The sequence below is a fragment of the Chiloscyllium plagiosum genome, unplaced genomic scaffold, assembly GCF_037043375.1.
Source record: "Chiloscyllium plagiosum isolate Xiang-an unplaced genomic scaffold, Cpla_swu_hap1 HiC_scaffold_4, whole genome shotgun sequence".
Lineage (NCBI taxonomy): Eukaryota > Metazoa > Chordata > Chondrichthyes > Orectolobiformes > Hemiscylliidae > Chiloscyllium > Chiloscyllium plagiosum.
In genome coordinates this window covers 19,341,984-19,354,411 of record NW_028270142.1, presented here as the reverse complement: position 1 = coordinate 19,354,411, position 12,428 = coordinate 19,341,984, and the positions used below count along the sequence as shown (strand labels likewise).

At 46.9% G+C, this 12,428-nt stretch overlaps 1 protein-coding gene across 5 annotated transcripts in view; it reads left to right on the top strand.

Annotated features, from left to right (window-relative positions):
• The first annotated feature begins 48 nt into the window (after positions 1-48).
• The window catches only part of pag1 (phosphoprotein membrane anchor with glycosphingolipid microdomains 1), a 176,626-nt gene continuing 164,246 nt past the window's right edge, over positions 49-12,428 (top strand). For 4 of the 5 annotated variants that reach the window (XM_087986003.1, XM_087986000.1, XM_087986002.1 and 1 more), the window contains exon 1: positions 50-301. The gene's annotated coding sequence lies outside the window, so the exon portion shown is untranslated. Of the gene's footprint in view, positions 302-12,428 lie in introns of all 5 variants that reach the window. The other variant, XM_087986004.1, reaches the window with a different exon arrangement.

The window sequence follows — 12,428 nt, the reverse complement described above, 5'->3', positions numbered from 1 at the left end:
ATGCAGGGCCGCGCCTGCGCGCTTCACCCCCCACTGGCCAGCTGTTTGTAGCGACTTGTGTCTCGCGCTGTGTGGGAGGAGCAGAGGTAGAGCCAAGGATCGCAGTAGTGTAGCTGCCGTGGAGAGCCTGGTGGGAACTAAATTATTGCAGCTCTATGAATGCGTGATCTCTATTCTTCATACTGTATACATATAATAGTACGTTGCAATTGACTGCATTAGTTGCTTTTTGTGTTAAGCTCCAGCAACTCGAGTGTGAAACAGCTGTGTGAATTCGCGACTTCTTTCTTCATTTTTCATGGTAAGTTTTTTTCTTGCAAAGTCTCCTTTGTAAACGTTTAGTTTCGCAGCCAGATTTGTGAAATGTGGAAATTATTAATTGTGCACAACATCTATTAACTAGTAGCTAGAAAGTGTCATGGTTTGATGGTTGTACTCTTCACGCCGGGGATGTCCAGACTGTAATACTTTTGTCTCGTTGCCTTGAGCACAATGAGAAACTGACATTTGTAGAATAGCTCGAGGCTAAAAATGCTGGGCATTTGAAACATAAACCGTATAACATATTAATTTGATAGCTTGATTTTTTAGTAAGTACAAAAATACAGTATATTCGCTTTTAGTAATGTATGAACTACGCAGTTCACATGATTGTCTAAATAAATATCGTCGCGTTTTCCTTAGAAACGGTCAGTTGTCTATGTGACTTGGGTCCAAATTTGCTATAGTTTGTATAGTGTTGAATGTTACATGTACTGTAGAGACATTTTATTTGCACTTGTTCTGAGGAGATGTTTTCAAACATTAATTTAAACGTGTAATATTTAAAGAGAATACTTTCTTCACTGGTTTTTTACCAAAGGTAAAGATTTGGGATAAAGATTTCTTTGACCTCATGTTAATTACCTGTCTTTATCTCATTCATAATGACTTCGAGATCATATGACTGTGGAATGTGGCAAAACTGATCGTTTTACATAATTATGTGATAGGTATCACGTTATATGTTAAGTAATTTGTTTTTGTGTGATAAAAACAAATGTTTGGCTGGAAATTGCATGTTTAACTGATTCCAGGAAATAAATGGCAAGTGATTTTGTAAAATCTGTCATTAACTTAATTTGGGAACATTGAATCCATCTTATGTGGTTCAGTTTGGAAATTGTTTCCACAGTCAAGATCTAAATGCATTTTTTCTCTTAAAATAGTTTTGAGTGAAATTGCTTGCAGATTCTGACTAAACATTTCCAATTGGCTGCATCATAGAACTAAAAAATATTGCATGCTCTTTCAAGTTATGGTGTGACAAAATGCTAACTACTGCATGCACACAATTAAAGTTCATTTATTTTGAATTATGTTGCACAGTAATAGGAGTAGGTCATTTAATCTATCAAGCCTAATCCATTGTTCAACAAGATCATGCCTGATCTATCTGAACACTCTTCTCCTGCACTATGCCCATGTAGCTTGATATCTTTTAATTTCTAGAATGTTTTCTTCATTTGAGGGATGTAGGCATCGCTGGCTAGTCGGTGCTAATTGTCAGCACTGACTCCTGATGAAGGGCTTTTGCCACACTCTTGACTCTAATCTCCAGCATCTGCAGTCCTCACTTTTGACTAATTGTCCATCCCTAGGTGCTCTTGAGAAGGTGGTTGCGAGTTGCTTTCTCGAACTGCTGCAGTCCACCTGCTGTAGGTTGACCTACAATGTCGTCCGGAAGGGAATTCCAGGCGACAGTGAAAGAATGGTGATATATTTCCAAGTCAGGATGGTGAATGGCTTGAAGGGCAACTTGCAGAAGGTCATGTTCCCACGTATCAGTGGCCCTTGCCCTTCTGGTGGAAGGGGTCATGGGTTTGGAAGGTGCTGTCTGAGGATCTTTGGTAAATCTCTGCCTTGCATCTTGTATATAGTACGCACTGCTACTGCTGAGCATCGGTAGTGGAACAAGTGAATATTTGTGGATATGGTGCCAATCAAGCAGCTGTTATTGGTGCCAGGTTGGTGCCAAGCTTTTTTAGTATCGTTGGAGCTCCTCTTCCAAGAAAGTGGGGAATATTTCATCACACTCATGGCTTGTGCCTTATAGCTGATGGACAAGCTCTGGGGAGTTAGGAGTTGAGTCGCTTACAGAGTGGCAATATTCTTAGCTTCTGACCTGCTCTTGTAGCCACTATGTTTGTGGTAAGTCCAGTTGACATTCTGGTCAATGTTAACATCAAAGATGTTGTTAGTGGGGGATTTAGTGATGGTAACGTGAATGCCAAGGGTTAGATTGTCTCTTCTTGGTGATGGTTATAGCCTAGCATTTGTGTGGTGTGAATGTTACTTGTCAATTGTCACCCCAGGCCTGGATATTGTCCAGATCTTGTTGTATTTGAACATGGACAGCCTTCAGTATCTAAAGAATTGCGAATGATGCTGAATATTTGTGGTGAAAGGGTTAAAATTGTGTCCCAATACATGTGTGAATCTAACCGAAAATGGAAGATGTCGCTTAGTCCCGTGTGAATCTTATTACACACCTTCCCGTGTGAATCTTCTTATCTGTATGTGACCAGAATGGAATGTGTTTTTCAGCCTTGCTCTGCTGTTCACATGAATGTTTAGATCTCGAAAAGAGTATATCAGCTGGAAAAGTCTCCAGTTCGGTAGAGTCTGCTCCGGGGTTGCGTTTAACCGCCGAGCGTGGGTTGTTGGCAACCGCTCTACGAGAACTGACGGCTCCCAGTTCCGGTAACACGTAGAGTGAGTATAAACCAGACCCGTTGTAAGTACGAGACCTGGTTGTGGCGACGCTGCGGGGAATAAAACACTTATATTCTAGCAGACTCGCCTCTTGGCTGTTTGTTCTGTGTCAGACTACTTTCCTGCGAGCCTGGTCCTTGACCTTGAGAATTTTTTAAAACATTTTGGCGTAGCCGGCAGGATCAATCGCAATTGAGGAAAGATTTTGATACAGAACAATGTTTTGGAAAAAGGCTAAGAAACCAGAGGAACAAACTGTGGAGGTCCCGACCGTCCCGGGATGGCATGGACCGTGGCATGGCGTGGCAGTTTGTTTGAGAAATGGTGGGGGGCGACCGGAGAACTGGGAGGCCGAGGGCGTAGGAACCCCAGGGTCGCTGCTGTCCACCCTTGAGAGGATCCCAGTCCTGCCGAAGAACCCCTTGCCTGGGGTACAGCGGAGGATGTGGGCCTGTGCGGCGGCTTGTAGACAACAGTCAGACAAGCGCCAAAAAGCTGAAGCAGAATTAGCCCTCCTGAAACATGAGCAGGGACTCAGTTCGGGAGATGCCTCTATGTTGAGGCAGGAAATTATGAAGTTAAAAGCTGAATTGACAGCATTAACTGAACTAGCAGGACGAACTATTATGTATCTGTCTGCTAAGAAACGGAAAGAGAAAAGGAAGGTCCCTCGAACCCCGGACCCAGTACAAGTACGGGCGTTTGTAGCCCAGTTAAATAACGGGGATCGGTGGGATATCGATCATTGGGATGGGAACATTTGGGGAGATTCAGATGATCAGTACGAAGAGGACCCACCCGTACTCCAAGCTAAACCAGTGGTTAGGAGAAAGCAGGTTCAGAGACGTCTCCCAGTGCAACGGGAGGTAATGTTAGATGAGGAAGGAAACCCTATACGGAATGAACAAGGGGAGGCAATTATGCATGAATTACCGCGGGCTCAGCCTCCTGCAGAATTCTCTGAATTAACGGAAGACTTTACTACCGATGAGGTGCTGTTTATCACCCAGAAAACCCGACGTAATCCTGGGGAGCCGTTAGAGCTATGGCTAATTCGGCTCCTCGAGGAAGGGGGGCAACAAGTGCAGGTAGACTATCAGGATGCTCCCAAGTTTGGTGGATTAGCAAAGGATGCTGCCATAGACCTGGGGTACCGCAGACAAGCCAAGGATATGGTAATAGATCGCAGTATGGGGACCTTATTTGGGATGTATGCCAGGGCAGTGGCCGAACAGTATCCCTTCCCGTCCGATTGGCCCCCCTTGGAAGGAACTTGGACAACGATTAAGGAAGGGGTTCAGAGGCTAACCCGTTTGTGTGTGCGGGATGCCCTGTTGCTGGGAGTGCTGGACGAGGTAGATAACACAAATGTTAGTAGACAGACTAGAGACCACCTAGTGAAGACTGCCCCCCCCCATTATAAACCACTGTTATTAACCATAATGTTGAGTGGACGGGGAGAAACCCTAGGAGATGCCCGTAGTATGATGAGGGAGATGGGTGGTTTGGGGGATTGGGGACCCACAACCCGTGCTTCTCAGGGGGGCACGGAGGGGCGTCGCCCTGAGGCTCGGGCAGGGGGAAAAGTAAACCCTAATCAAGGAAGTAACCAAGGCCCCTCACGGCGTGCTTTGTGGCAAGCTTTGATATGGGCGCAGGTCCCAGCATCGGAGATTGATGGCCTACCTACACCGGAATTAAAAGACTTATGCAGACGAAAGGGACTGAAGGTGTCCCGGGTAGAGACGGAGTCCCGACCCACTATGGAAGACCTAGTGGAATTACTAACACAAAAATGTCAGACACTGGGTCCGGTTGTTAATGAGCCTCGAAGGGGTAGAACTTCCACTTCCCAGCGGTGGGAATCCTCGGAGGACGAGGAGGAGGAGGAGGTACGGCCTCCCCTCCGAGAGTGTTATAAAGTGGATAGGCGTGGCCGGAAACCTAGTAAGAAAGGCAAGAACAAAGAAGGGCGAGGCAAACGTCTTTACCCAGTGCTGTCTGGGGAAGATGAATGGGAGGAACAATAGGAATCGGGCCAAGCCCCAAGGGTTTGCCCACGAACGAGCCAATGGTCTGCAGACGACATTCGCAAATCCGTCCAAACCGTTATGGCTCTAGTGGACACAGGGGCGGAGGCCACCTTAATCTATGGGACGCCCCATAAGTTTAAAGGAACCCCAGTCACGCTGGTTGGGCTGGGAGGTAATCTGATTGAAGGAAAAACAGTACAATTGCCCCTAAAGATAGGTACAATGCCCATTAAAACTTATTCAATTATCATTACACCAGTTAGAGAATGGATCCTGGGAATGGACATTCTGGCCGGTTTAACACTTCACCTCCAACAAGGGAAGTTTGAATTTGGAATCACGAAAATGGCTTTGCGCTGTAGGACGGTGTTAGTGGGAAAGGTTAAAATGGACCCCTTCCCCATGCCGATCGCGTAATAAGTCTTAGACAGTATAGGATTCCCGGCGGACATAAAGAAATATCCGCCACAATTAAGGATTATTTGGAAGCGGGAGTGCTTAGGACATGCACCACGGCGTGGAATAACCCCTTATGGCCCGTACATAAAGCCGATGGGTCATGGCGGATGACGGCAGATTATCGGCAACTAAACCGTCACACTCCGGCCTTGACGGCAGCGGTCCCGGATGCCGTCACTATTATAGGACGAATCCAACATCATCCAGGGGTGTGGTACGGAGTAATTGATTTGGCTAATGCCTTCTTCACAATTCCTATTCCCGAAGATAGGCAGGAACAGTTCGCATTCACTTGGGAGGGTAGACAATTCACGTTCACGCGATTGCCCCAAGGATATCTGCATAGCCCTACTATCTGCCACCGGATAGTTGCAGAACACTTGGCTGCCTTTAAAGTGCCTGACGAAGTGATGATCTCGCACTATATTGACGATATGATGATACAGGGGACAAGTCAGAAGCAGGTTCAGGAATTGCTGGACCAACTGGTTCAACATATGCGAGGATATGGGTGGGAGATCAACCCAGCCAAAATCCAGGGTCCCTCACAAACGGTAAAATTCTTAGGAATCGTGTGGAACAAGGGGGAAAGGGAAATCACTGCGAAAGCTAAAAATAAGATTCAGGTCTTTGCCGTCCCTCACACCCAGAAGGACGTGCAGCAATTTATTGGGTTATTCGGATTCTGGAGACAGCATATTCCCCATTTAGGACAAATTTTAAAACCTTTGTATCGAGTTACGAGGAAAAAGGCAGCGTTCGGATGGACGGAGGTCCATCAAACTGCATTTGAAATGGCCAAGCAAGCGATACAGCAAGCTGTATCCTTGGGAAAGGTACAGTCAGGACCTGTAGAACTGCAAGTCTCAGCACAGGGGGATTATGCCAATTGGAGCTTATGGCAAAAACAGGGAAGAACCCGTAAGCCATTGGGATTTTGGTCCCGAAAATTACCCCCGGCAGGGGAACGGTATACCCCCTTTGAGAAACAGTTATTAGCATGCTACTGGGGCTTGGTGGAAACCGAAGCCCTGACCATTGGACATGAAGTGATCATGAGAACAGCTATCCCTATTCTTCCGTGGGTACTTAGTGACCCCACTACCCACCGAATAGGAACTGCCCAAGAGAGCAGCATCATTAAATGGAAATGGTATGTGTCGGAGAGAGTGCGGACTGGACAGAAAGGAGTGTCAGTCCTACATGAGCAAGTGGCGGAGGCCCCTGAGGAAGGGGAAAAACGGTTTGAGGTGATTGAATACAAGGAATCACCCGTTAAGATGGGAAAACGGTATGATGAACTGACCCCGGATGAACAAGCCACGGCTTGGTTCGTAGATGGGTCAGCCCAATGGAAAGCGGGACAGCGTAGATGGAAAGCTGCCGCCTTTAACCCAAAACAAGGCACTACCCTAGAAGAATTAGGGGAGGGAAAAAGTAGTCAGTGGGCAGAATTAAAAGCAGTGCATATGGTAGTCATGTCGGCTGGACTGGACTTACGAGCGTTAACTACACAGACTTTGGTCCAACAAAAACCTACGGTGATTAAGACCGGATTAGGATTGATTTGTCCCCCTGGCACCTATGGGCATATCCTCCCGCGATCGGGATTGTCACTAAAGGGGATTGATGTGATGGCAGGCGTAATTGACGCGGACTACCAAGGGGAGTTGGGGGTGGTCCTGGTCAACATCACTGCTGAACCTTACGTGATACAGAAGGGGGACAGAATAGCGCAATTGGTCATTAAGCCATGTAACCTTACAACGGTGTGTTTTAAAAAATTCTCAAGGTCAGGTTCGTAGGAGAGTAGTCTGACACAGAACAAACGACCAAGAGGCGAGTCTGCTAGAATATGGGCATTTTATTCCCCGCAGCGTCGCCACAACCAACGGGTCTGGCTTATACTCACTCTACATGTTACCGGAACTGGGAGCCGTCAGTTCTCGTAGAGCGGTTGCCAACAACCCACGCTCGGCGGTTAAACGTAACCCCGGAGCAGACTCACCGAACTGGAGACTTTTCCAGCTGATATACTCTTTTCCAGATATAAACATTCATGTGAACAGCAGTGCAAGGCTAAAAAACACATTCCATTCTGGTTACATACAGATAAGAAGATTCACACGGGGAGGTGTGTAATAAGATTCACACGGGACTAAGCAACACCTCCATTCCGGTTAGATTCACACATGTATTGGGACATAATTTTTTAACCGTTTCACCACACGGTGGAAGAGACGGGAGCTCCCGTTAAGGTTACTGAGCGTGGGACGGGGGGATTTGGGTCTACTGACACTCAGGGTGCCAAGGTATGGGTACGCCAGACAACTGGTCCCCCCAAACCGGCAGAGATCATAGCCCAAGGAAAAGACAGTCTGGTCACCATTATGTATCCTGGGGAATCAGTCTGGAGGAGTGTGCCAGCTCAGTCGTTGGTACCCTTATCGAAACAAAATGTAGGTTGGAAAATTAGTAGTGAGGAACGACAGCAAGATGATTTTAAGTGCGCGGCAAATCAATGGTGTACAATTTTAGATCTCACGAGTGATTGTCAAATGTATACTTGTGTACGATGTTATAAGGGGAGAAATGTAACTTTGATAACCCCTAACTGTACATTGATGTTGAATGCAACGGTGAATATGTGTCATTGGAATATAACCGCTCGTGAATGTGAAAGCTCAAACGGGACACGATGGAACATCATGACTGGAGATGAGGACATCTGGATCAGCAATGGAACAGTTATTCAAAACCGGACTCGAATGTTATGGCTGATCTTGGTGCGCCCTAACGTCTCTGACGCGCACCGCACACAGTTGGCTCCCATTATGTCAACTTGTCAGCAGATGGCCCAGGCAGTACTGCACACTGATGTTCACTGGCAGGTGCGGCTGCCGGCTATCCCAGAATGCCAACATAAGAGGAGGCGGCGGGCATGGTATGACACTCTACTGGGAGGTGCAGGAACTGTCATGGGTATCTCAAATGCTATTGACTCTGAGGTAACCCGTACTAAATTATCTAACACGGGACAGGCCACCTCACAAGGACTACATACTATTGGAAGGTGGATGCCATCTGTAATGATGACTCAAGGAGAGACAGCTGAAATAATGATACGATCTCTGCAATGGGAACTGGATGTCTGGGGTGCCACTCAGGAACTGTTTGAGAACATTACGGCTCAGTTAAATTGGACTGCCTGTCATATTCAAATGTTGCATGCTCAAATACAGAAAGAACGCTTTTTGCGTGTGGTAACATCCCCCAATGTACAAGCGTGGAGGGGAATATGGAATGTATCTGAGAAATTGTGGATGATAACCCATCCATGGTGTAACGCAACTATGTGTAACGGATACTTTGTTACCATGAATGTAACCCACACTGTTACGGTCTGTCGATATTATGTATTACCAGTGATTACATCTTCTGGATATTATTTTCTGAAGACAAGGGGACAGTGGTTTAGCCCAGATACCAATATTACCTATGATCTGTCCGCTTGTGAACAGACTGATCAGGGGAAAACTTGCCTACTGATGGACAGGTATCGGGACCCTTGCTTGACTAAGGGAACGGCCCTGTGCGAATGGACTGTTGAAACTCCAAGGGACATGATGTGGCAGATTGGGCCACACACGCTCTGTGTGGCTACCAATAATCCACATCCTATCGGGATGCCTCTCAAATGTCTATCAGTGGCACTGGCAGAATCAGACCTATTTGTTGACCACTTATAGCAGTGCTCGCCACTTTACCAAGGTGCAGTGGAAAGTGCTGATGAATCCTTGGAACATTTCCCTGGATCGGTTTAAGCGAGCATTGGACCGATCCGAGGAGCTTAAGCAGATATTACGAAAGCATCAAACCAATGTCACCAAGGTTACGGTGTCTACCTTTATACATGGACAGGAGGTAGTACATGCCCGTGTAGTGGACGTGGAGTCAGCTCATCATTGGTGGGACATATTGAGTGGTATGTCCTACACTGCGGGGACATTCCTGTTCCCACCCTTGTCGATCCTGGTAGCGGTCCTGGTGATTTTAACATGCTGTAATGTCCTGACTTGCTTGTATATTTGGCGTGTACGTAGGCGCTTGTTAGAAAGAATACATATGGGCATAATGTAACACATGTATTGGGCCAAGCAGTGGAATGTGGTGAAAGGGTTAAAATTGTGTCCCAATACATGTGTGAATCTAACCGAAAATGGAAGGTGTCGCTTAGTCCCGTGTGAATCTTATTACACACCTTCCCGTGTGAATCTTCTTATCTGTATGTGACCAGAATGGAATGTGTTTTTCAGCCTTGCTCTGCTGTTCACATGAATGTTTAGATCTCGAAAAGAGTATATCAGCTGGAAAAGTCTCCAGTTCGGTAGAGTCTGCTCCGGGGTTGCGTTTAACCGCCGAGCGTGGGTTGTTGGCAACCGCTCTACGAGAACTGACGGCTCCCAGTTCCGGTAACACGTAGAGTGAGTATAAACCAGACCCGTTGTAAGTACGAGACCTGGTTGTGGCGACGCTGCGGGGAATAAAACACTTATATTCTAGCAGACTCGCCTCTTGGCTGTTTGTTCTGTGTCAGACTACTTTCCTGCGAGCCTGGTCCTTGACCTTGAGAATTTTTTAAAACAATATTGTGCAAGTATTCTGTCTTATGATGGAGGTAAGGTCATTGATAAAGCTGCTGAAGATGGTGTTGAGCCTGGGGCAGTACTCTGAGGAGCTCCAACAGAGATGTCCTGGAGCTGGAATGATGATCTCCAAGAATCACGACCATCTTCCTATTTGCCAGGTATGACTCTAACCATTGGAAAGTTTGCCCCCGGTACTCATTGATTCCAGTTTTACATGATGCCACGCTTTGTTGAATGTAGCTTTGATGTCAAGAGCTGTCACTCTCACCAAACTCTGGAATTTAGTTCTTTCATCCATGTTTGAACTAAGGTTATAATGAGGTCAGGAGCTGAGTGTCACTGAGCAGGTGCTGCTTGATAGCACTGTTGATGACATCTTCCATCATTTTATGGATTATTGGGACACACCTGGGCAAGTTTCCAAGTGCCGAGTAGATTTGAGTATTGTAACTGTACTGGAAGAGCTTGGGTAGGGAAGCAGCAAGTTCTGAAGCACAAGTCTTCAGTACTTTTTCCAAAATGTTGCCAATGTCCCTAGCTTTTTCAGTATTCTGAGCCTCCAACAATTTCTTGATATCACATGGAGTGAATCGGATTGTCTGAAGCCTGGTTTCTGTAATGCTTGGAGCCAATGGCGGAGACTGCAATGGATCATCCACTTGGCACTTCTGGCTGAAGGTTGCTGTGAATGCTTCAGCCTTATATTTTGTTCTATTCTGTTGGGCTCTTTCATCACCTGAAAATGGGGATATTTGTGGATCCTCCGCCTCCAGTGAGTTGTTTAGTCGTCCACCACCATTCATGACTGGATTTGGCAGGACTGCAGAGCAAGGATATGATCCATTAGTTGTGAGATTATGTAGCTTTATCACTTGCTGTTTGAGTTTGGCAGGCATGTAGTCCCATTTTGGTAGCTTCACCAGGTTTTTAGGTATGCCTGGTATTGCTCCTGGCAAGCCTAACTACAATCTCCATTGAACCGCAGTTGATCCCCTGGCTTGATAGTAATGGTTGAGTGGGTATAATCTGGCCCATGACGTGGCAGACTGTGCTGAAGCACAATTCTGCTGCTGTTGATGGCCCACAGTCCCTCATGGATGCCCAGTCTTTAGTTGCTAGATCTGTTTGAAGTCTGTCCCATTTAGTTCAGTGATAGTGCCATATAACCTGATTGACAAAGAGTACATCTTCAATGAGGAACTTTTGTCTCTACAAGAAATATGTGATGGTCCTTTTTACCGATATTGTCATAAACAGATGCATCTGCAGCTGGCATATTGCTAAAGATGAGATCAATATGCTGTTCCCTCTTGCTCGTTCCCTCACCAGCTGCTAAAGACTCAATCTAGCAGCTATATCCTTTAGATCCTGACCAGCCCAATTAATAGCGCTGCTGCTGAGCCACTGTTGGTATTGGATATTGAAATCCCTACTCAGAGTACCTCAGTGCTCCCTCCAACGTATTGCTCAATGTGGAGGAGTACAGATTTATTGGCTGAGGGAGGATAGTTCGTGGTAATCAGCAGGCGGTTGCCTCACCCATGTTTAGCCTAAAGCCATGAAACTTCATGGGGTCCGGAGTCAATGTTCAGGACTCTGACCACAACTTCCTCCTGACTATATACCACTGTTCCACCACCTCCACTGGGTCTGTCTTCCTGGTGAGACAAGGTATGTCAGGGATGGTGATAGTGGTTTTACCTCCTTCCCAAGATCCACAAGCCTGACCACCCTGGCTGACCCATTGTCTCAGCATGCTCCTGCCCCACTGAACTCATTTCTACCTACCTCGACACTGTCCTATTTCCCCCCCAGTCCAGGAACTCTCCACATATGTTCGAGACACCACCCACGCCCTCCACCTCCTCCCAAGACTTTCGTTTCCCCGGCCCCCAATGCCTCATCTTCACCATGGATATCCAATCCCTCTACACCTCCGTCTACTCCGCCATGACAGGACCTCCAAGATCTCCATTTCTTCCTCTCCCGACGTCCCCAACAGTACCCTTCCACCGACACTCTCATTCGTTTGGCCGAACTGGTCCTCACCCTCAACAATTTCTCCTTCGAATCCTTTCACTTCCTCCACACCAAAGGGGTAGCCATGGGCACCCGTATGGGCCCCAGCTATGCCTGTCTCTTTGTTGGCTACGTAGAACAGTCGATCTTCCATAATTACACCGGCACCATTCCCCACCTCTTCCTCCGCTACATTGATGACTGCATTGGCGCCACCTCGTGCTCCCGCGAGGAGGTTGAGCAATTCATCAACTCCACCAACACATTCCACCCTAACCTTAAATTTACCTGGACCATCTCTGACACCTCCTTCCTCTTCTTGGACCTCTCCATCTCCATTAATAACGACCAACTTGACACCGACATTTTTTACAAACCCACCGACTCCCATAGCTACCTGGATTACACCTCTTCCCACCCTACCTCCTGCAAAAACGCCATCCCGTATTCCCAGTTCCTCCGTCTCTGCTGTATCTGCTCCCAGGAGGACCAGTTCCACCACAGAACACACCAG